Source organism: Rana temporaria, chromosome 2 (assembly GCF_905171775.1).
Source record: "Rana temporaria chromosome 2, aRanTem1.1, whole genome shotgun sequence".
Classification (NCBI taxonomy): Eukaryota; Metazoa; Chordata; class Amphibia; order Anura; family Ranidae; genus Rana; species Rana temporaria.
Window position 1 is genome coordinate 477,583,953 of NC_053490.1, and position 24,363 is coordinate 477,608,315.

Genomic DNA, 24,363 nt, shown 5'->3' on the forward strand with positions numbered 1-24,363 from the left:
CAGTGGCAGCCGGATCTCTGTCCCCGGCCTCAACATTTAGAGGGGTGGCACGCATGATGACGTGCCCGCTATCACTGTCATACAGCGGTGTGCTCTGAGCCAGCGGGTGCCCTGTGGTTGGCCGAATGGACCATCAATTGTTGCCAGTTTGCTGCCAGTGTGCCCATCAATTGCCGCCAGTGTGCTGCCAGTTTGCCCCATAATTGCCGCCAGTGTGCTGCCAGTTTGCCCCATCAATTGCCGCCAGTGTGCTGCCAGTGTGGCCAGCAAACGCAGCCACTGTGCCCATCAACTGCAGCCACTGTGCCCATCACATGCAGCCACTGTGCCCATCACACGCAGCCACTGTGCCCATCAAACACAGCCACTGGCCAGTGGCTTTCAAAGTCCCACTCAAGGGGGGACAGTCCTTTGTTCTATTGCTTTAAGTATATTCTTGTTTTGAAACAACATTGATTCTTTCTTAAAAACGAGGGGAGGGGGGGGGTTTGCCATCTTCAACCTGGGCACCAAATGGCCTTGTCCCAGCACTGCTTCATGGACTACTTTAATTAAAAAGATGGTCACATCCGCTTTAGCAGGATAGTGCCTGCACACATGCGATCTGACAGGAGTGAATGTGTTAACCTCTTGCTTCCAGTTTCAAGGATGGGACATGAAACACAGATAGGAAGATTCCATAGTGCAAACTATTTATTTAAAAGAAATATAAAATAACAACAGGCCAAGTGGCCGCTCACATTACTGCGGCGCAGTCTGGTCACGTGATCTATGCTCCACCTCCCATCCGGTAACTCTGGGTAGAGAGAGCAGCCAGTGGAACGCATGCCGCCACGGAGGTGGAGGAAGCTTGTAATACAGTCTAGTCTGCAGCCCCAGTGCTGGAATGGGCACTTTTTAATGTAAGCGGCCACTTGGCCTGTTGTTATTTTATATATTTTTTAAATAAATAATTTGCACTATGGAATCTTCCTATCTGTGTTTCATGTCCCATCCTTTAAACTGGAAGCAAGAGGTTAACACATTCACTCCTGTCAGATCGCATGTGTGCAGGCACTATCCTGCTAAAGCGGATGTGACCATCTTTTTAATTAAAGTGGTCCATGAAGTCTGGTGAATGGATAATGATCTCATGCGCTGGTCAAAGTGGATTTGGATGAATGAACTAATAAACGTGTGCTAGTATAAATGCAGCTCAATCTAAAGTGAAAACAACTCACTAGATAAAGGTGTAAATAAAGGAAAAGTGATAAGCGCAAAAAATATATTAAACAAAACTAATTAGAGAGTGATCAATACCGTAAATGATAAAGTAGGTAATATACTAAAACGGTGATAGCAGTGCTGAATATACAATCAAGAATCAAAAATAATGACAACGAATCAAAAAATATAAAAAATCAAAGTAAATGCAATAGCAAACAACAATATTGAATATGCTATATAGGCAGTACTGCTTAATAAGTGCTGATGGAGCACAGTGCTTAAAAGTGCTGGTGCAATAATAAATATCAAGGGCCAGATTCACGTAGCTTGGGCGCAGCGTAACGTAACCCGTTTACGTTACACCGCCGCAAGTTTTCAGATTTAGTGCCCGATCCACAAAGCACTTACCTGGAAATTTGCAGCTGTGTATCGTAAACACGTCCGGCGCAAGGCGGCCCAATTCAAATGGGGCGGGTACCATTTAAATTAGGCGCGCTCCAGCGCCGGACGTACTGCGCATGCTCTCGTCGCAAATTTCCTGACTTGCTTTGCGCGAAATTACGACGCACCGACGTTTTGAGAATCGCAACGTCATCAAAGCACTTACGCCGGGAATTTTTTTTTTTTTTTTTAAAATTCAAAAGCGACGCGGGAAAGACGGGCATATTTTAACATGGTGGAGTACTTTTCCACCATGTTAAAGGTGCACTATCTTTGCGACGGAAATCTAACACTTGCGACGACGTAACGACGGGAAAAACCTTCGTGGATCACCGTAACTCCTAATTTGCATACCCGACGCTGGTTTACGACGCGAACTCCCCCCAGCGGCGGCCGCGGTATTGCATCCTAAGATCCGACAGTGTAAGTCCATTACACCTGTCGGATCTAAGGGATATCTATGCGTAACTGATTCTATGAATCAGTCGCATAGATACTCTGAGAGATACGACGGAGTATCTGAGATACTCCGTCAGATCTCTTTTGTGAATCTGGCCCCAAGTTCCTAATGAATATGGAATGATGCTTGTGGGATCCAGTGAGGTATAAGCATGAAACAGTTCATAAAGGTAAACGGTTCACAAGCCAATGCAGATCATATGATTCATATAATGGATGATCTTCCTCCTTCCTGATACTAAGCTCACAGAGCGCTTACCTTAGCCCAACAGGGCAGTAGCTCAGAGCGATGTGAGGTTGGTCTCTCTGGAATGGTGTGTCAGCTTGTGTGGGCATCTATTGGAAACCAGGCTGGTCTTCACAAAAATGGTTGCTTCCAAACGAGTCCCAAACGTCCATAGGTCCAACCCAGGAAAATGAATTGATATTCCAAATCGTGAAGTACGTTTGCAAAATTATTTATTTTAAAAAGCTTACATAGAGCGCAAAAAGTAAAAAAAAATGAGATCCTAAGAGCTGGTGTAGCTATACCACGGACTATGCGGTGGACAGACGTCACTTCTGGTCACGTGGGTACCTAATTCCTGACGCGTATCGTAACATCACGTGACTTCGTCAGAGGAGTATCATGAAGTCTGGTAAGCACAATCTATTTTATATGCACCTCGGGTGTCGTAATGGTGTGGTGGAGGAATAAGGTTGCACTTCCTTGGACTACTGGTATATCCATTACAGCGAGGAGTCGTTCGTTGATGGGCATCTATTGGATCGAAAGTACTTTATTTGTTTAAATTTGCACTATTGGGACTTTATAATTCAAATTTGTTCTGTTTTGGCAATCAGTTGCCCAATGGACATTTTGAGAACACATTTAATAATAATTATCACTGGATAACTATTGTGTGCTATATATCACAGTAATTAGAATTATAGTTTGTTTAATAGCGCCCCCTACCACCTACACAAATCACAGATAGAAGTTATTAATTTTATCATTAGGGGTGCAGCTCAACACCACAGGTGACACATTTATTACTATAAGGGTGACGCAGAATTATTTATTTTTTATATAACCCCTTTCTAAATAAAGTTAACTGTGAAACTTTAAACATCATGTAGCGCCCTGCTCCTGATGACCAGGCGATATGTTAAATTTAGTGGGTGTCTGAGCTGGTATTTAGCTCAGACTATTATGATTAAGGCAAAATCAGCCTCTGTTCCAGTTATGGCTGTGCTTGGAGGATTTTTCCCATTGTTTGCCAGTAGGTGGCATTACCACCACAGGCCAATGTTGGAACACAGGCGAGCCAGAGTGCATTGGGTGTCTTTTCTCTGGGAATAGCCCAGTGGGAGTGGTCTCCCTGCTAGGCATGCTGGGGAAGGATACTTAAGGGGCAGATGCCATTTTCCGGGTGCCCTTTTTCTGCCTCTTGGCCCTCCTGGCTTGAGGCATGTGATGTTCCATTTTCAGCCCTGGGACCACATTGGTCCGAGGCTGCATTACTGCCAGGTAGGCCCAGTCGTCTTGACTGGGGCCTGCACTTTGAAGGTGATCCTGTGCTGTCTGTCCTGCGGGAGGAAGCCACTCAATGGAGGAAACCAGGGGAGGACCTGTCCTGTTGTGTCTCGGGAGAGGCCTGGTAACTTTATTGGAGGATGCACCGTATTCTATGATGCCTTACAGTGTTGCTGGACCGGCTTAAAGGCTCTAAACAGTACGTCTGGAGATCCGGGTACTAAATCCTGTGGCAGAGGATTCTGGAACAGTTTATTTCTACTCTGCTGCTAGGCCAGTGAGAGAGGCCTATCCAGGTGAGCAATACCTACTCTGAGGAAAGTGGTGAGTTGACTTTTGAAACCGTAGAAGTTCCCCAGTGATCTGCATCATGTGCCTGAACCTTCCCCTGACCGTCCATCCCGCTATCGATACAAGTTTGTGTGTAAATAAAAAAAACCTGACAGAAAAGGGATTTACAACTTGTATGGACATTGAAGTTTCTCTCATCACCTAGGCAACGAAGAGCGAGGTAACGTGCAAGGCCCGAAACTAAACCAGCAGCTCCTACGGGGGTAGTGCTACACCAAGAATGCATTTAGCTAATTTAAACTCAAAGTTCAATTTGCTATTAATTTTCCATTCAAGAAGCATTGTTAACCAGGTAATCATTTTACTTATGATTTCAATGGTAGGAACAAATCTACAAATTCCATTAGTCTATATTTTTACCAAGTTTACTATGATGGAAATTAAATAGTTGAAGACATTAAGTTTGGCTAGGAAATCAGGGGACCCCTGTAGTTTCACAACAACTAGAGTGTAAGTCAGTTCCAATGGTAATAGCAGACCTTAATTGGCTCTAAATTAACAAAGAAGTGCAATATATTTTACTGTGCAAAAATGGAAATGTTTTCACTCCAGCTGTTACACAACATTCCAAACACTTTATTTTAACTTGCTTTCACTTCTTCGAGTTTTAAATACCACCTCCAGCAGATATTCTCATATTGTAATGGGTTTACAAATGTATCCATCATTGTGTAAACTATTAAAAATATTGGCCCGGATTCAGAAAGGACTTACGACGACGTATCTCCAGATACGCCGTCGTAAGTCCAAATTTGCGCCGTCGTATCTATACGCTTATTCAGGAAAGCAGATACGCCTGAATTTTGGCAAGAAAGGATCAACGTAAGTCTCCTACGCCGTCGTATCTTGGGTGCATATTTACGCTGGCCGCTAGGGGTGCTTCCGTTGATTTACGCGTCGAATACGTAAATGAGCTAGATACGCTGATTCACGAACGTACTTGCGTCCGTCGCAGTAAGCTACGCCGTTTACGTAAGGCGTAGGTCCGGCGTAAGTTTACCACTCATAAAGTAGGCGTAAGTCGTGTTAAGGTATGGGCGCGGGAACAGTGTCTTATTTATTACATTTACGTAAGTCGTACGTGAATGGGGATGGGCGTAGGTTACGTTCAAGTCGCATGAATGGAGCCGGCGTATCTTAGGGAGTAAATTTGACGTGATTCTAAGCATTCGCGCGCATGCGCCGTTCGTTCGGCCATGCATTTACATGGAGTCACGCTTCATTATAATACAACACGCCCACTGCCTTGCTAATTTAAATTACGCAGGCTTACGACGGCCCATTTACGTTACACCGGCGTAAATATGGGAGCAAGTGCTTTGTGAATACTCAGCTTGCCTCTCAATGTTACTTCGGCGTAGCGCATATGAGATGCGCTTTGCCTATTCTGAATCCGGGCCATTGTGTTTACCTTGCATGATTTCATTTCATTTACCCTTAATTATCAATCAGTAAAATATTCATTTTTTCATATTATTCAAAACTCAAACTAAAAAAAAAAAAAAAAAAATTGGATGTTACCTAATTTGGCCATATTGACATTCTGATTCTAATTATTATTACCGTATATATTTTTTATATATAATACATATAATCAGTTAATTCAATTCAAGAAATTTTAAAGGTAAACCTGTGCTTATAAGAACTAAAGCAAATTCACCCTTAAAGTGGAATTCCAGTCAAATTATAGCTATCTCTAACTCTACTCCCACCCCCATTCTAAAACTGTTCTATCTACTTTGTAAAATAAATTATGTCTATACTAACCTATTCTAAGGAGGCACTCTGGTCCAGTAACTTGATCAGTTTCCAGGGGGAACAACCGATTCCCCATAGTAAGCCTAGGAGTGACGTCATGATCCAGGCTCTGCAGGTGTCGCTGCCTCTCCCTATAATGAAGCCAGCACTGGAACCTGATCATGTGACCGGACCAGGTCAGCTTCAGAATAGGTAAGTATAGACATCTTTTCTTTTTCAGGGTATAATTCACTGACAATATTATAAACTTTATAGTATAGCTAAACTCAATATCAAAAATATCATATATTGCAACTTACTATTCCTTAGATGTGGTGACTGCATTTGTTTTTTAAACTAGTCACATGTTCCGTTAGTACAGAAAAAATCCTTGGTAACCCTCCTTTTATTATTATTCTATGCCTTGAACTGAAATTTTAAATAATCTCATCAGCATGTGAAGATACATTCCATTGTAAACCTGTGCACCTTATGCATTAAAGCGGAGTTCCGGCCACAAATTGAAAAAAAAAAACTTTTTAAATATAAATACCCCTGTAATACACAAGCTTAATGTATTCTAGTAAAGTTAGTCTGTAAACTAAGGTCCGTTTTGTTAGGTTGTTACAGCATTTAGACACTTTATAAAACAGAAATTGACTGGGGCCATCTTAAGTGTGGGCATCATGAAGCCAGACTGTATGACTTCCTGGATTTCAGCCTCGCACATGCTCAGTGCTGTACAAGCAGTGTAATAGATTTCAGATCAGGTTTCAATAGCAACGGGGGTGTCAGAGAAAGTTACCGCCCCTTATCTATGCAAAGCAAACCTCTCCTCCCCCCCTCCTCCTTCCAGGAACCAGTAAATATACTAAATAATTTGTTCCTGTGCAGATATATCTACATAACAAGATTATATATATATATATCTTGTTATATATGTGGTGTGTATACATATACCAGACATGTGCACTGTCAATAAATTCATTTTGTTAGTGCGGTGATGTTAGTGCGGTGATGTTAGTGCGGTGATGTTAGTGCGGTGACGTTAGTGCGGTGACGTTAGTGCGGTGACGTTAGTGCGGTGACGTTAGTGCGGTGACGTTAGTGCGGTGATGTTAGTGCGGTGATGTTAGTGCGGTGATGTTAGTGCTGTGATGTTAGTGCTGTGATGTTAGTGCTGTGATGTTAGTGCGGTGACATTAGTGCGGTGATGTTAGTGCGGTGATGTTAGTGCTGTGATGTTAGTGCGGTGATGTTAGTGCGGTGATGTTAGTGCGGTGACGTTAGTGCGGTGACGTTAGTGCGGTGACGTTAGTGCGGTGATGTTAGTGCGGTGATGTTAGTGCGGTGACGTCAGTGCGTGACATTGGTGCGGTGACAACATTAGTGCCCAGTGCAGAGTGGGGGGAGGTACAGATGATCAGGCATACAGAGCGGATCTCTGATTGGTCTGTATCTGAGTACACTGATCATAGTACAGCCCCGCCTCCCTGCACTAGACTTGTAACACACAGTGCAGAGCTCTGTTTCTATGTACAGGGAGGCGGGGCTGTACAGGGAGGCGGGGATGTACAGGGAGGCGGGGCTGTACTATGCTCGGTGCTCTCACATACAGATCTATCAGACAGAGATTCGCTCTGTCTGCCTGATGATCTGTATCTCCGTGCATCGGAGACAGACTGCAGATGGGCGGGTGGTGGAGGGAGGAGGACGGGGGCGGCGGTGACGGACGGGTGGAGGAGCTAGGACGGGGGCGGTGCTAGGACGGGGGCGGTGCTAGGACGGGTGGAGGAGCTAGGACGGGGGAGGAGTTGGAGAGGGAGAAGAGGAAGGACACCACCTATATGGGCGGCACTGCCCTCCTTCCCTCCCGCCCCCCGAGATGTTCATCCACGGCTGCGATGTTCAGCCCAGCCTGGGGATGATGACTTACATATCCCAGGAGGCATAGCAGCGCTGGATGCGGCGGGGGGGGGGGGGCCATTCCGCCGCGGCGGGGGAATAAGACACTCACAGATAAAAACGTGAGTTTTTAAAAGACAAAAACAAAACATCCCAAATGTATTTAAGGGGGCAGTGTAAAAACGAATGCAAAGAAGTTGTAAAATAGGGTGGAACTCCGCTTTAAGGTGAAAAAACATCTGTGGATTAGTGCCCCCCCCGAGCCCCCTGTTTGCTTATCTGACGCCTCTAAAGTCCTGTGCCGTGAACACGCAGGCTTCTCGGGCCGACTTCTCGGCTCATTCATTGGTTGATTGAAAGCAACGCAGCCATTGGCTCATGCTGCTGTCAATCACATACAATGATGCGGCGCGCTGGGGGGCGGGGCCGAGTGATACAGTGAGCAGCTATAACCGCCGGCTGTATCACTGGAGCGCGCCCGCAAGAACTAACCACCATGCTAGCTCGCATGAAGGTGGTTCGTTCTTGCGGGAAGGAGCCGAGACAGCCGCCGAGGGACCCCAGAAGACCAGGTTCAGGGTCACTCTGTGCAAAACGAGCCGCAGAGTGGAGGTAAGTATAACATGTGTGTTATTTAAAAAAAAAAATACATTTTTATCTTTAGTGTTCCTTTAATGAAAAAAAAATCCCCATCAGAAAGAAGCTCACTGTTATAATTGACCCCCAATGCATGGTAGGTCTAACATAGCTTTAAACCCCACTGTACAGTGCCAGTCTTAATCCATCCAGACCACAGATGATTCTGTCAGGATAGAGTCTCCAACAATTTAAAACAAACTTGCAATAGTGAAGTACAGTAAAACGGCTTTATTAAATAATAAAAGGTTAAACTCACATATGTGAAGATCACATAAGCATACAGTACATGAAATCCATCAGGTTGAACATGCAAACTCCAGCATTACAGCACTCACACAATTGTGTCTCCTTGCGTGATGATGTCAGCTTACCTGCCCTACATGTATGAGTTTTGGCAGAATGACTTCTTCAGGGGCTATTGAGCAGTCACCATCATCCCGCTTTTATATGATTTCCACCAGATAGCACCACCCAACACAGGCAGGACTCACAGGACCTTGCATCTCTCGTAAAGTGCAACTGCGTATACAGTGCCTATCCACTCCATACTGAATTCAACCTGATAAACTAAATCAACCCATCAATGTGGAGGAAAGAAAGAATCCTGTGAGCTGCACATCATTGCACACCCTATGTGTTAGAGTGTAATAGCCCACCCTGGGCTCCAACCAGGCCATGGCCCCAAGGCATTTTGCTCCACCCTCTCAGCTAAGTCATGGGGATAGGAATTCCACAAACATGGGGAGAATAAATTCATCATAGGCTGCCACATAATTAGGAGGGATGAGTGTCAGGTGAACATTTGCCTTGTCCCATAAGGTAAAATTCTTGCACACAGGAATGCAAAGCATTACCAAAATGTATAGCTAATCCCAAATCGGGCCCTCCGATCAACTAATCAGAACCTCCTCCACATCCCCAAATCTCGCTACAAAACGAAAGGAGAACGAATATTCGCCGTCCAAGGACCACGGTTATGGAACGCTCTACCATCAGACATTCGGATGGAGGAAAACCATCGGGCCTTTCAGAAAAAAACTTAAGACCTATCTATTCTGAAGCATGGCTTGGATATTGGATACAGCGCCTTGAGGCGATTTAGTTTGCATTTGTAGCGCTATACAAGTTACTCACTCACTCACTAATAAAGATAAATGAAAAACAAAATAACCAAAATGAAAACAAAAGACAAAATAACAAAAAATATTTATAGGGTGAAATAAAGCAGCAATTAAATTCCAAATGAGGAAACAAAAATATGAAAAATGGTAATAAAAAACAAAAGACATAGAATATGAATGAAATCCTTTTAAAAATGCAATATCATAATATCATAGAGAGGTCTCATCAAGCTTGTGAATAAGGGTAAATGAATAATGATAAGCAAAAAAGGAAAACAAAAAGGAAAAAAAAAGACGATTCGCGCAGGGGAGCCTTTCTGCAGGCATTTGGCAGGCGGTTAAATCTATATGTTTTAACACATTGATGTTAATTTGGTGGTAACGCTACATCACATTTTAAAGCGGGGGTTTATCTGAATTTTTTTTGAAAGCCAGCAGCTACAAATACAGCTAAAAAATTAACACCTGTCCAAGTCGCCCGCAACGTTGGCAGCCGAAGCCGAGCAGTAGCTCGGCTCTTGGCTTCCCCCGCCGCCATCCTCGGTAAGGGATTCACTACCCGGTTCCCTACTGCGCATGTGCGAGTTGCGCTGTGCAGTTCCCACTGGTCCCCGTTGTGTTCTGGGAGCAGAGTGTTTCCCAGAACACAATGGGGAGGGGGAGGGTGATGCGGAGGGGCCGGACTCCTGCGGAAGTCTATACCCAGAAGTGGTGCAAATACCTGTTATATATACAGGTATCTGCACCCACTCCCCCCTAAAAGGTGTCAAATGTGACACCGGAGGGGGGAGGGTTTCCGAAAACCGGAGGTTCACTTTTGGGTGAACCTCCACTTTAATAAATATACAAGGTAAGTGAAGTTATGCTATACTTGGCTGCCACTATGTAGGTGTATGTAGTGTCCATAGCAAGCTGTAATTACTACATTGCAGAGTTTAAAATGAAATAAGGATTCTGATTGATTGCTATGCACTACACAGTGTCTATTTTTTGCTACACTTTTGATACAAGAACTCAGGTTGCTAGGTTTATAAAGTACTTTGTGCAGTGCTACCCCCAGAGGAGCTGCTGAATTGTTTTGTAATTTCTCGGCACACCTTGCCAGCACACCTTGAGGTATTTTAAAGAATTTATTAGGCCAAGAATAGCCTATAAGACGAAGATTAGCATGTGTACTTATATAAACAATTATATTATTAATATTATTTTACAGGATTTATATAGCACCAACAGTTTGCGCAGCACTTTACAACATTATGGCAGACAGTACAGTTACAATACAATTTAATACAAGAAGAATCAGAGTGCCCTGCTCGTTAGATCTTACAATCTAGGAAAATACCCTGAGAGATATGGTTAAACACCTGCAGTATTCTGACTATAAGTAATTGACATAACAGAATTGGTTTAACTAGCAACAGCATATAAAACAATGCTAACTTGCTGTCCCCGTTTTATACCATTGTGCAGTGAACAATAAAAGAAAAAAACTGTTGGCTGGCTAAGTTCAGGCACTTGAGGAAAGCACAATACATTAACTTGTGCAGTATTAGGCCCCGTACACACGACCAAACATGTCTGCTGAAACTGCCACGCGGACAGGTTTCCAGCGGACATTTGTCCAGCCGACCGTTTTCAAGCAGACAAAAATTTCTTAGCATGCTAAGAAACATGTCCGCTGGAAGCCTGTCCGTCAGACATGTTCGGTCGTCTGTACAGACTCACCGTACATGTCCGCTCGGCCGCCATCCCTCGCATGCGTCAAAGTGATTCGACGCATGCGTGGAAGCATTGACCTTCCAGGGCTGCGCATGTCGCCGCGTAATCGTCGCGGCAACGGCGTAGCCACGTCACCGCGTATCGTGTACGCGCGGATTTCTGTCTGATGGTGTGTACAACCATCAGACAGAAATCTCCGGGCGGACATGTCCGCTGAAAACGGTCCAGCGGACCCAGGGCACCTCCGTTTGGGTCTCTAGACATGCTTTGATTCAGTAAAAGTCATGTTTAAATCGGACAGGTATAGAAGTTTTTGTGATTTCTCTCTTTCAATTCTGTTGAGACACTCCCTCATTTCATTCCTCACAAGTGGTAAGGGTGCTCTATATTATAGTCTGATCACACCACGCTTCCAAATCACTCGTCACACCTTCCCAGAAAGAAAGCTACCAATCTCTACTCAATGAGCAGTCTCTGCTTCTCTGAGATCTCACCCGATTGTGATCAGCTACATCAGGGTTTTGTTCAGCCAGCAGCCCAGTCTCTTTATTTTCACAACTGCAAGCTTTAAGTCTATGCTCTCCTTTCTTCACAGCAACCTGCAAACACTCTTCTCTTTCCTCTGTTGCATTAGCCAATTAATGTCCTTCAAGATTGATCCAGACCCAGCCAAGACAGCTGCCCCTGCGCTGGAAACACTCTATAGATGAGCAATGCAAAGCGGTCACCTTAAAGATGGCTTCTGCAATTCTGCATTAATGAATACTCAGTTTAACCTTGTCCACACTGCAGAAGGATAATTCAGCAGCAACAAATGAAAGAGGTTCTGTGGCAGTTATCAGCTACTGTCCAGGTTACATTTGTTTTGTGTTCTTGTATATGCTGAGTATTCTTTTTCTTGTTGTAAAAATTCCATAAAAAAGTGTTATTCTCAAACAACAATCCATATCCTTTTTTGTCCCAGTCCACCAGAATCTACCCATCAAAACCTTCTGACAAAACCTAATAATGAGCTGCTACAAATTGTCATTGGTGCAGCACATCACTGAACATGACTTTTGCTTTACTGTTCATTATATGGTATTATTTGATGAAACAATGTGGGATATGCATCATTTTGATATTTTTGTTTATATGTTTTTATTCATGTGGCTGCACTCAATAGCACAAATTAGCATTGTGTCATTTTAAAAAAAAAGCAAATCTTTCAATAGTGAGAACGAATCACTGACATTTGTATTATTTTTATCTCTGCCTTCTTCTATTACTGTTCTTTTTTTATATGTCTGAAAACCTTTGTGACTATGGGATTCAAATTTCTGTTATAATTATTCAGGAAAAGTCACATCTGCTTTTGAAGATGTATCATTATGTAGCATTATATGACAGATACTTTAGCTACTTTGACGTATTTCAGAAAGCATCTTTTTTTATTTGGAAGCAAGTTTTTTTTTAGAACACATGGAGCAGCTAAGAAGATTCTCAAGGTAGAATGTGGGGGTCATTTACTGAAACCGGAAAGTGCAAAATCGAGTGCAGCTCTGCATAGAAACCAATTAAAGCGGGAGTTCACCCATTTAAAAAAAAAAAAAAAATCTCCCCTTAGCTTCCTGCTCGTTCGGTCTAGGGGAATCGGCTATTTATATTAAAATATAAGCAGTACTTACCCGTTTTCGAGCTGCATGTTCTTCCGTCGCTTCCGGGTATGGGTCTTCGGGAGCGGGCGTTCCTTCTTGAGTGACAGCCTTCCGAGAGGCTTCCGACGGTCGCATCCGTCGCGTCACTCGTAGCCGAAAGAAGCCGAACGTCGGTGCAGCTCTATACTGCGCCTGCGCACCGACGTTCGGCTTCTTTCGGAAAATCGTGACGCGATGGATGCGACCGTCGGAAGCCTCTCGGAAACCTGTCAATCAAGAAGGAACGCCCATTCCCGAAGCCCATACCCGGAAGCGACGGAGAGGATGCGTCTCGTAAACGGGTAAGTACTGCACATATTTTAAAATAAATAGCCGATTCCCCTAGTAATAACGAGCAGGAATCTAAGGGGGAAAAGTGCCCTCTAAGGGTGAACCCCCGCTTTAACTACTATTTTTTTTTGGTCAAAGCTTAACCACTTAAGCCCCGGACCATATTGCTGCCTAAAGACCCAAGGGGTTTTTACAGTTCGGGACTGCGTCGCTTTAACAGACAATTGCGCGGTCGTGCGACGTGGCTCCCAAACAAAATTGGCGTCCTTTTTTCCCCACAAATAGAGCTTTCTTTTGGTGGTATTTGATCACCTCTGCGGTTTTTATTTTTTGCGCTATAAACAAAAATAGAGCGACAATTTTGAAAAAAATGCAATATTTTTTACTTTTTGCTGTAATAAATATCCCCCAAAAACATATATAAAACATTTTTTTTCCTCAGTTTAGGCCGATACGTATTCTTCTACCTATTTTTGGTAAAAAAAATCGCAATAATCGTTTATCGGTTGGTTTGCGCAAAATTTATAGCGTTTACAAAATAGGGGATAGTTTTTTTGCATTTTTATTTTTTTTATTTTTTTTTACTACTAATGGCGGCGATCAGCGATTTTTTTCGTGACTGCGACATTATGGCGGACACTTCGGACAATTTTGACACATTTTTGGGACAATTGTCATTTTCACAGCAAAAAATGCATTTAAATTGCATTCTTTATTGTGAAAATGACAGTTGCAGTTTGGGAGTTAACCACAGGGGGCGCTGTAGGAGTTAGGGTTTACTTTGTGTGTGTTTACTAGTGTAGGGGGGTGTGGCTGTAGGAATGACGTCATCGATCGTGTCTTCCCTATAAAGGGAATGACGCGATCGATGCGCCGACACAGTAAAGCACGGGGAAGCCGTGTTTACACACGGCTCTCCCCGTTCTTCAGCTCCGGGGAGCGATCGCGACGGAGCGGCTATAAACAAATAGCCGCGCCGTCGTCCCGGATCGCTCCCCGAGCGGACCCGACCTCCGCATGTACCGGGGGGGGGGTCCCGATCGGACCCCCCACCCACGTCTAGCAGAGGACGTACAGGTACGTGGATGTGCCTGTCCGTGCCATTCTGCCGACGTAAATGTACATGAGGAGGTCAGGAAGTGGTTAAAGTGATTGTAAAGGTAGAAGAGTCTTTATCTTAATGCATTCTATGCATTAACCCCCCTGGTGGTATTCCCGAGTCTGACTCGGGGTGAGATTTTTGAGCTATGATCGGTAACCCCGAGTCAGACTCGGGCTCGCCTCGCTGAATCCACAGGCTTGGTTTACTTACCTTGTCCCTGGATCCAGCGATGCCACCGCGCTCTGTGAGCGAGCGGGACCTCGCTTGATTCACACAGTGCCTCTGTGTGCCGCTGATCTCCGTTCTATGCGATGTTACGACACACGGGAGCGGAGAACGGTGCCAAATTCAAAAAGGTAAACAAACACTTTACATACAGTATACTGTAATCTTATAGTATACAGTACTGTATGTAAAAAATACACACCCCCTTGTCCCTAGTGGTCTGCCCAGTGCCCTACATGTTCTTTTATATAATAAAAACTGTTCTTTCTGCCTGAAAACTGTAGATTGTCCATAGCAACCAAAAGTGTCCCTTTATGTCAAAAATGGTTTTAGAGCAGCTAGAAAACAGCGATAATAAATTATAATCACTTGCAGAATTGTGCGATAGCGATTTGTGGGGAAATTCATCATAAAAAAATAAAAGTAATGACAGCGACAATTCTGCAACTGAGCAAATTTTGAGTTGATTACATTATTGAATAATTTTTATTATAATTATATTATTATTTGTTATAATTATTTATAATTATTTATTATATTATAATTTATAATTTTGTTTTTTAAAAAAATTCATACCCGGGATGCCTACTAGACTCCTGTTTGGTCAGATTTAAGTGAGTTATTCCTAAGAATTACAGGCCTACAGTATAAAACGCCAAATTTTCTTGCAAATAATGGTACCGCTTTCAGCACCTTTTTTCTGAAAGAATCATACCGCCAGGGAGGTTAAGATAAAAAGCCTTCTGTGTGCAGCAGTCCCCCTCAGCCCCCCTAATACTTACCTCTAGATCCAGCGATGTTGCAGGAGTGTCTAGGCTGCTCGGGACTTTGCTCCTCATTGGCTGAGACACAGCAGCAGCGCCATTGGCTCCCACTGCTGTCAATCAAAGTCAGCCAATTGTATACACCAGATGCAAAACTTCTCCAGATAGGACAATTCCTTAGAGCTCTCAAAATAAAGGAAATGATCTCCAATAGTGTAGTATCATAATCAATAAGCATACAAAAGAACCAACCAAGCTTAGGAAATACACTCTTATACACATTTACTCACATGTATTCTTTTTTTGCTTCCATGCTTTTTTTTCTTTATTGCTTCCATACAAATACAAAAAGTAATTTACAAATCCGTTTTTTTTCCATACTAAGTGCATTTTAAGTGCATACAGGAGATTAAGTACAAACATTAAAAGTGTCCAATCGTCCCATACCTCCCTCCCTCCCCTCCCTCCCTCCTATCTTACTTTAAAGTGCATACACGTTTTTAGTTCTATTCTTTTCCTTTGATTATTACCCATTGTTCCTTAATTTAAAGTGAGCGACCTATTTTACATAACCACTGTTCCCATATTGCTTTAAATTTTTTGAGGTTTCCTCTTCTAATCCATATTGCCCTTTTCTTCCCAATTGTGCTATTTATTACATTGAACCATTCCTCTACTGTGGGTGGATTTTGTGCTTGCCATTTTAGTGCTATTAGTTTCCTCGCCTGGAACAGGCATCTTATAACTGCTTCTAATGTGTCCCTCTGCCCCATTCTCTCCTCAATACATCCTAATAGGCAAACCCTGGCTTCAAGTTCCAGGGTGGTACCGAAGGTTGCATTTATAGTGTCCAGAATTCCAACCCAGTATCTATGCAACTTTGGGCATTTCCACATCATGTGGATGAGGTCCCCTGTATCTTGGCATCTGGGACATTTGTCATCTAGCTTCCAACCAAATCCATATAATTTCTTTGGGGTATAATAGACCCTATGTAGTAGAAATAAATGCGAGACCCGTTGTGACGGGGCTAATGAGACCCTTATCCCCAGTTCCAGTATCCTATCCCATTGGTCATTCGTTAAAGGTCCAATATCCTCCTCCCATCTCTGTTTGTTCCTACTCAACTTCTCTTTTCCTATTAACTGATCACTAATCCGTTCGTATAATTCTGAAATAAGACCTTTCAGAACCCCCGTCTTGATTAGTCTTTGGAGATTCGTTAGCTTTTGCCAGCTTACCGGCTGTAATTTAAATTGGGCTTGTAGTGCGTGTCTAACCTGTAAGTAAGTGAAAAACATAGAGTTTGGAAGGCTAAATTCACTGCTTAGTTCTGAAAAGAGTTTTAATGTGCAACCTGTGTACAGTTGTGCCACTCTGGTTATCCCTCGTTTCTCCCATTCTTTTAGTTTCCCCATAGCCAAAATTTCTTTTAAATTATTGTTATCCCATAATGGGGAATATTCTGTTAATCCTTTATAGCCCCAAGCTGATTTTACTGCTTGCCATATTCTCACCACCATCTTTACTGTTGGATTTTTCACAGAGAATGAGTTGGCTTCTAAGGTCTCTATTACAGATCTATGGGGGGACCCTCTTAGTATCATTTTCCCACTCGCGTTTCCTCCCCCCTCTATGCTACATCCCTCCAAATGCTGTAACTGTGCCGCCAAATAATAACTATAAGGATGTGGAACCGCCAACCCTCCTCTATTCGTTGGTAATTGCAACGTTCGGAGACTAATCCTTGCTTTACCCTTTTTCCAAATTAGGGTCCTAAAGAGGGTCTCTATCTTTTTAAACCATTGGTTGTCAATCCATACTGGGGAGTTGTGGAGTATATAGAGCAATTGTGGCATCCATATCATTTTAATTAAATTACTGCGACCAGCCACCGATAGTGGCAAATGTCCCCATATATCCGCTTTACTTTTAAATTTACCCAGAAGTGGCACTAAATTATTATTTATGAATTGTTCTGGTTTACGTGTTACCACGATTCCCAGATACTCCATCTTCTCCCCAATTTTTAATTGAGGGATTCCCATCCCGTCCAAATTGCCTACCGGATCCACTGGTAAGAGTGTTGATTTTTCCCAGTTTATTACCAGGCCCGAGAATCGTCCGAACGCTTCTACCGTTTGAACTGCAATTTTGAGGGAGGTTGTGGAATTGCCCAAAAAAAGGAGGATGTCGTCCGCATAAAGCGCGACTTTCTCCTCCTCTGCTCCTCTCTGGAACCCCTGTATTTCCTGTTTACCTCTGATTGCAATCGCCAAGGGCTCAATTGCCAGGGCGAAAAGGAGAGGGGACAGTGGACATCCCTGTCTCGTTCCCCTTTCCAATTCAAAAAACTGTGAAACTTCATTATTTATTTTTATTTTGGCCTTTGGGGAGTTATATAATAACTTTATCCATTTAATAAAAGATGGACCAAACCCAAACTTCTCCAGAACGTACCAAAGATAGTCCCACTCCAAACTATCAAAGGCCTTGGTGGCATCTAATGCTAGGATAGATCTATCACCCGCATTCTCCGTTGGAGTCTGTAAGTTCAAGTACAACCTTCTTATGTTTATACTTGTGGACCGATTCGGAATAAATCCAGATTGGTCTGGATGTATTAGTTTCTGAATATATTTATTTATTCTCGTTGCCAATACTTTGGCCAAGATTTTTACATCTGAGCAGAGTAAAGATATCGGTCTATACGATGATGTCTCTAATTGATCTTTCCCTTCCTTCTGGAGCACTATAATAATTGCTTCTAACATTGAAGAGGGTAATCTTCCTCCTTCTATCGCCCAGTTCAGCGTTTTTAGCAGTTCCGGGAGCAGTACCTCACCGTATTGTTTATAAATCTCCGCTGGCAGGCCGTCTGGCCCTGGGGACTTTTGATTAGAAAGTTCTTTAACTGCCTGCTGTAGTTCCAATAATGTGATTGGGGATTCCATAGCGTTTCTATCCTCCTCTGATAGAACTGGGAATCCTATTTCTCTAAAATATTCCTCCATTTGCACTTTAGTTTCCCCCTTTCTTGATCTATACAGATCTTTATAATATACTGCAAACGTATCCACTATTACAGATGTTTCAGATGATATCCCACCTCCTATCGTCCTAACTGCGGGAACACTCGAGGGCGCCATATTAGTTTTGGCTAGAAGGGCCAAAGTATGGCCCACACTTTCCCCCTCTGAAAAGGCACTCTGCTGCTGAAATAGGCGCTTGTTTTCAACTTTCTTATTTATCACCAACTTATATTCCTGTTGCTTCTCCAGCCATAGCCTTTGTTTAATCAGAGTTGGATTTTCCACATATTGCTTTTCAGCCTCTAGAACCTCTTGCCTGATTTTCTCCTCCCATTCCCTCGAGTTCCTCTTGATCTTAGCTACCTGCTGAATCAATATACCCCTGAGGAACGCCTTCAGGGCGTCCCACACCACTCCCCCTGATGCTGTCCCTGTATTGAAGTCCAGGAATTCTCTTAATTTAATGCCGATTTCTTCTGGCTTCCCCATCACTTCAAGCCAAAAGGGACTTATTTTCCAGTTACTTGGAAGGGGTTTTTTCCCTATGCTCAGTGATAACACCAGAGGGGAATGATCAGAAACCCCTCTTGGATAATAGGATATTTTACTAACTGCTTGCAAACTTGCACAGTTTCCCAGTGCCATGTCTATTCTTGATAATGTGGAATATGTACTTGAAAAACAGGAGTACTGCCGCACATCTGGATATTTCACCCTCCAAATGTCCCACCACCCGACCTCTTCCAAAAATTGACTCAAGTGCCCTTCTCCTAGCCCTGGGCTCCGTGTCCCCGGTGGAAATCTGTCCATCGTTCTATTTAGCACGTTATTTAAATCTCCAACCACTAATACCGGGATATTTACCTTATTTACCACAAATTCCGTTAATTTATACAACACCTCCATCTTAAACGGAGGGGGTATATAAATATTCGCCAGTACATATGGTACATTTTCTATCAAACAGTGCAAAAAAATATAGCGACCCAGTTCATCTATTCTTGACTCAATACATGTAAATGCAACACCTGTTTTTACCATTATGCACACTCCTCTGGAATAAGAAGAGTGAACAGAATGGTATTGGTTTTGATACTTTTTTTTATTGACCAGTTTTAGCTTCGTTTCATTAGTCAAATGGGTTTCTTGCATGCATATCACCTCCACCCCATAGCACTCCAGGGTAGTAAAAATTGCAGCTTTTTTCACTGGGTCCCCCATCCCCCTGACATTCCAGGAGCCTATATTTATCATTTTAGGTCTCATGCCTGGCCTCATAAACATGATTTACAAAAATAACCCGCCTCCCAATGGGATTAATTACATTCCCTTCTCTTATGCTTAATACGTAATACACAATGCTCGTAAATTTGTGGAACTTTCCGTAGCTGCATTTTAACATTATAGCCCCAGTGAGAGCATGTCGAACAAAAGAAAAAGCCTCTAAAGAGCAAACAGAGAAACTATATGCCACTTTAAATATACCTAAGAAAAAAAAACAATTAGATGTGCCTTCGAGTGTATTCTCTTCACTTGTGCTCGATAAGTGATACGTGATACTCGTACTTTGGTGCAACTTTACCCCCCTTTGCCGCCGCCCCTCCCCCCCTTCCCCCCCCCTCCACCCCTCCCCCCTGCCTATCTAGGCCACCCCTTAGGGCTATACATGTGACCTCTCCCTTCCATCCTTCCCTTACATTACCCTTCCCATCCATATCTATTGTGATCCCGTGCAACCTCCTCCCCGACCTACGCCCCTAAACAAAGCGCATAACCAGAGGAGGGGAGAGAGAGAGGGAGGAGGAGAGGAGAGAGAAGAGGGCAGTAGGTTCTCTACCCAATGCCCATTCGTTTTAATTCATATACCTGAACATATCTTCTCTCCTCCCCACCCCCCCCTCCCCCCCACCCCTACAACTGCCCCCTCCCCATACCCCCCCTCCTATCTATCTATATTCCATTTTATACCCTTAGTGTTATATTTTGCTGTGTTATAATATGTGTCTACCTTTCTTTTTCCCTTCTCTCTCAGTGTTTAGGAGAAAAAAAAAAAAAAAAAAAAAAAAAAAAAAAGGAGAGAAAAAAAAAAAAAAAAAAAAAAAAAAAGAAACAAAAAACCCCCACACCCCCCCCCTTAATATCTTCCCAGCACATAACCCTTGTTCAGCCTTTTCCAAGTTGTCCGATCAGTCAAGACTTAGTTTACTCTCGTGCTTTATTCTCTTCCAGCCACTGTGCTGCTTTTCCTGGTGAGTCAAAGATTTGGGGGCCTTCTGCTGTCATTACTCTTAGACGTGCGGGATACAGTAGTGCATATTTGAATTTATTCTTTAGAAGATTACGTTTAATAGGTGTAAACTCTGATCTACGTTTACTGAGTTCTGGAGAGAAATCTGGAAAAAATGAGATTCTTGAATCATTATAAAAAATGTCCCCCTTCTCTCTCGCCTTTTGCAATACTGCAGCCTTGTCTGTAAAATTAAGAAATTTCAAAAGTAGGGGCCTAGGATGTCCGTCCTTAAGATGTGTTCTAAACGGGACTCTGTGGGCCCTTTCTATTGCAAAAAGCAGTGAGAAGGTATTTTCCCCAAAGATGTCTCCGAGCCATTTCTCAAAGAACCTTATGGGGTCGGTACCCTCACTCCGTTCTGGAAGACCCACCACCCGAATGTTATTTCTTCGTAACCTATTTTCGATTTCGTCAAGTTTAGAGGCCTGCCATCCATTTTGTTCCTTTAATTCTTGCATCTGTTGTTTTAACGAATATACCTCGTCTTCTACTTGGCTCACTCTCTCCTCTGCTGATGTTATCCTTTGCCCAGTCTTTTGCAATTCCTGGCCCATTGTCTCTAGTTCTTCCTTGATTTCTTTTATCTGGTCAGTTAAATTATTCAATGTCCCTCTACATGCATTTATGGCACTTAATATCTCCTTCAAAGTTGGCTCTTCCTCCCGCCTGGGATCATCTGCTATTTTTGCCAATGGGGTTTCTGTAAGAGAATTTGCTGATGCCATTGCACCCCCCCCCCCCCTTGGGACTCTACCACAGGGTTTTTTTTTATTTTAGGAGCTGATGAACCTTGTCCAATGCTTTTCCTGTCCGTCGCTATCCCTGTTTGATTTTTGACCTGCGATTGTATTTGTGGGTGCAGAGCTACTTTTCCAGGCGACTTTTCTACTTTAGCTGCTGCTGTGGCTGCTGCGACTGCTGCCGCCTGTGCCGCTTTCTCCTTATCTTTCGCCGCCCGTGTTACTTGGGGGCCTCCACTTTCCTGGTTGGACTGTCCCTTTTTTGTAACTGCTGCCATTATTCCAAGAAATGCAACAACAACAACAAAAAAAAAAAAAAAATTTTTTTTTTTTTATAAAAATAATGGGGTGCTCCAACAGTACACCTAATATGCTAATCTGATGTGTAAAAGATATGGAAGCAGCAAATGCAGAAGATATATGAGCAGCAAGCCTGGTATTGGCCCCCCCAAAAATTTTTCCAGAGGGAGCAAACAAGCTATTTGCTTTTGCTTAATAACAGATTAACGGTTATTACTATACAGTTCCATGTATCCAGCGCAAGGTGAAATACGGAATACGTGCAGGGTAAGAGCCAATTTTGCTTGGAGAGAGAGAAAATGAGTACAACAGCCTATTCCTCCTGTGGCTAAGCTGTGTGAAAGCGGGGCAAATATCTAAGCTCTAAATGCCTTTATGTCTTTTGTAAGCTACAACCAACAACTGAAAACTGGTATATAATCCCATATACTTCCAGTCCCCGCTCACAATGCTCCATTCACAGTTCACAGTTTATACACACTAGTTGTGCTGCATTAACACTTCCATTTGGCATTGGCAATAGCATTCAACATTTCAGTTACAGTCCATTCCTGTTACTTTAATTTACTTTACTTTTACTTTTAGCAATATGCTTATATACCAGGTGTAGTATGACGTGCATATGCCATATGTAACTTACAATGGTCCTCCACAGTTTTATTTACTCACATAAGCCTGAGGGAGAGAAAAAAAAAAATATATTTCTTTTGACCTTTTTCAGCTCTCTCCGTGCCTCTCAGGAATCTTCCCAAAGCTCCGTCAGTCCTCTGTCTCACTCCAGCAACAAAGGCAGCGATAGTCAGCCAATCAGTGGCGCCGTGTGACGAGCCCTGAGCTCCAGTCAGTAGTGCCGTTTGATACAATCTCTCCCCCTCAATCCCCCGACAAACACTCGTCCCAAGCAGCCAATCAAAGAAGGCGGGCGCCGGAGGCACGTCCCCGTCCGGGGGTTCCCCCCAGGCAGCCAGAGATCATCCACGGAGGAGGGAGAAAAAAAACAAAAAAAAAACGTCTGCTGCCGACCACCCCTCCCGCCCAGCAACAACGCCAGGTAAGCAGGAGCGGGATGGATCGAATCTATAGGCAGATATCAGAGCAGGCTATCGCAGTCTCAAAGCATCGAGCAGAGGGTTTGAGAAGAAAAAATCCCCAGCAGGGAGGAGGGGGGTTGGAGCGAGACAGCTCCACGCTGTCAGCTGCTGCTGCGGTGAGGTAGGGTGAGCCGCTCACTGTGTCATCCTGCACGGCGTTGAGGAGAGGAATCCCCGGCAGGGGGGAAGGGGGTTTGAGCGAGGCAGCCCGGGATCACACCGGCATCTCACTCCTCACACGCTCGCACCTTCCTCATCCGGTCACGCCCCCCACTCACATGTATTCAATTAAAAACAAGCAAAGTAGTATAACTGATTATCAGGTAGGATCTCATAGCATCCAGATAGTGACACATGTCGCCTCGCTCCACCTCTATGCGTTACGCCACTCTCCCACTTGGCATTCTACTTCTTTATTACTCATTGATTGTTTATCATTGGACGGTGCTGTCACACATTATATTTATTTCACTGCACTGTATGTGGGAACACATTTAGTTATAGCCGGTTTTAAATAAGATTAGGTGACAGCACACAACATTTTTTATTATTCCATAAAGCTGTCACAGCCTGCACAACAATGACACCTTTGTCCTTCCTATCATAGTCACAGGCCACTGATAAAGACACACATCAATGGCCCAGTGGAGTAAATACAGATGGAGACAGAAGTATTGGTGTTTTTTTTTTTTTGCAAAAAAAATCTACATTTGCAAATCAGTATTAACACTGTTTATTCTTAATTAGGTAGTGTAGTGCATTTTGCATAATATGTGAAAATACCATTTGTGCCAAATTACTAGATGTACAAGGGCCCCCAGGGACTTAGGGACCCATTGAATCTCAATGTATTGGGCAGGTTCTAGAACCCCTCTATTCCAGTAGACCTGCTCTATGCTTGATTCCAGGGCAATGAGAAGTAGGATGCATTCTTCAGGATGCCCTGAACCTACATAGTTACATAATTACATAGTAGGTGAGGTTGAAAAAAGACACAAGTCAATCAAGTCCAACCTATGTGTATAATTATATGTCAGTTTTACATTGTATATCCCTGTATGTTGTGGTCGTTCAGGTGCTCATCTAATCATTTTTGACCTGTTTATAATGAAAAATAGTTAAATTCCGGACTAGTTTTTACAGTAGCTGAATGGAACCCCCCAAAAACAGTTTTTGCTCAGTGACTCAGTGACTCTTTAGCGATCTTCTCCACTACTGAAAGGAAGAGTTAATGAAGCAAACAGTAAAGGTACCACTATCTTTACATGCTTAGAGAAGGGAAGTGTTCACTTTGGCTGATAAACCACTTTCAGTATTCTGTCCCACATTGTCTTCTTAAAGAGAACCCATTGGGGTAGATTTACTAAAACTGGCAAATGCAGAATCTTGTGCAGCCGTGCATGGTAGCCAATCAGCTTCTAACCTCAGCTTGTTCAATTAAGCTTTGGCAATAAAACCTGGAAGCTGATTGGCTTCTATGCAGAAGTGAGCCTTAGTAAATTTAGCTTTAGTAAATAAATCCCACGGACTACAAAGAATGTAATGAAATAAAAACCTTAGGCCGCGTACACACGGTCGGTCCAAACGATTAAAGACTGAAGGACCTTTTCATCGGTCCAAACCGATCGTGTGTGGGCCCCATCGGTCAGTTATCCTTCGGTCAAAAATTTTAGAACTTGCTTTAAAATTGAACCGATGGACTGGTAACCGATAGGTCAAAACCAATGGTTAGTATGCAAAAGCATCGGTTAAAAACCC